Source organism: Trichechus manatus, unplaced genomic scaffold, assembly GCF_000243295.1.
Source record: "Trichechus manatus latirostris isolate Lorelei unplaced genomic scaffold, TriManLat1.0 scaffold00003, whole genome shotgun sequence".
Taxonomy (NCBI): Eukaryota; Metazoa; Chordata; class Mammalia; order Sirenia; family Trichechidae; genus Trichechus; species Trichechus manatus.
In genome coordinates, this window is record NW_004443939.1 from 2,711,484 (window position 1) to 2,713,464 (window position 1,981).

Genomic DNA, 1,981 nt, shown 5'->3' on the forward strand with positions numbered 1-1,981 from the left:
CTCCTAAGCAAAACCCCCCATTTCTCCCTCCCTCCCGTCCCTGGCACCCACTAATAATCTTTGGTTTCTTTATATTTTCTTATTTCATATAAATGAGATCATGCAGTGTTTGTCCTTTTGCGACTGACTTACTTCACTTGGCATGATGTTTTCAAGGTTCATCCATGTTGTGACATGCATCAAGACTTCATTTCTCTTTATGGCTTAGTAATATCCCATTATATGTACCGTATATACCACATTTTGTGTTGATGGACATTTCCGTTGTTTCCAGATTTGTACTATTGTGAAAAGCGCTGCAACAAACATTGGCATACAGGCTTCTGTTTGCTTTCCTGCTTTCACTTCCGGGTAGATACCTAAGACTGGGATTGCTGGGTCATATGGTAGTTCTATGTTCACCTTTTTGAGGAACTGCCAAACTGTTTTCCACAGTGGCTGGCTGTACCATTTTACATTCCTGCCAGCATCAAATGAACTTCCAGTTTCTCCACAACCTTGCCAACACCTGTTGTTTTCCTTTTTTTTTTAATTATTGCCATTCTAATGGTAGTAAGGTGGTGTCTTATTGTGGATTTGATTTGCATCTCCCTAATGGCTGATGGTGTTGAGCATCTGTTCATGTGCTTGGTGGGTATTTAAATATCTTCTCTGACAAACTGTCTGTTAAGTCCTTTCCCCATTTTTTGATTGGGTTGTTTGTCATTTTGTTGTTGTTATTAAGTGGTAGAAGTTTTTTTAAACATATATTTTGAATATTAGACCCTAATTAGATATATGGTTCCTGAAAATTTTATCCCAGTCCATAGGTTGTTTTTTCACTTTGTCAATAAAGTTCTTTGATGAACAAAAATATTTAATTTTTATGAAGTCGCGTTTGTTCGTCTTTTGCTTCTCATGCTTTTGTTGTCATAACTGATAAACCATCATTAAAAGCTAGGTTCCACAGCCACGCCCCTATATTTTCCTCTAAGAATTTTATGGGTTTAGTTTTCACATTTAGATCCTTGATCTGTTTTTTGTTTTGTTTTTTAAAGTTTTATTATGTTTTAGGTGAAAGTTTACAGTGCAAATTAGTTTCTCATTCAAAACTGTATACACAAATTGTTTTGTGACATTGGTTGTAATCCCCATAATGTGTCAGCACTCTCCCCCTTCCCCTTTCCACTCTGGATTTTCCAGGTCCATTTGTCTTGATCCATTTTGAATTGGTTTCTGTGTATGGTGTGAGGCATGAATCCTAATTCATTCTTCTGTATGTGTCCGAAGATTCTTAATGGCTAATTTTTCGGAAGTAGATCACCAGGCTTTTCTTCCAAGGCACCTCTGAATGGACTTAAACCTCCAATCTTTTGGTTAGCAGCCAAGCACTATTTATACCACATACTAAAGACCAAATAACAAACAAACAAACGTATTGCTGTTAAGTCAATTCTGACTCATGGTGACCCCATCTCTGTAGAGGAGAACTGCTTCCTAGGGTTTTCTTGACTGTAACACAAAAGCAAATCACCAGACCTTTCTTCTGTGGTGTGGCTGGGGGTGTTTGAACTGCCAACTTTTAGGTTAGTAGTTGAGCCCAAACCATTTGTACCATCCCAGAGATCTTCACACCATATACTAGGCGTCAATAACTTTGTCTCTTAGATGGGATCCATAGAGGTGCCCTCAGCTCCCTCCCTGGATGGTTGTGAGGATTAATCATATAATGAAGGGAAAGGCATTTGGTTGCCTATATTTTCAAATGTCTTATTTAATTGTCTCAACAACCCTGTGAAGTATTTTCTAGTATTATGTCTATTCTCCAGTGAAGAATAGTAAAGTTAAGAGAAGTGAAATAACCTCTCAAGGCCATGGCCCATGAAACCTGTCTGTCCTGTCTATCCCTGGGAGAGAGTAACATTCCCTCATCCTCTGGATTTCCATGAAAATATACATAGTTATTTTTTTTCTCTTGGCATAGATGAGCTTCTTAGCAAAA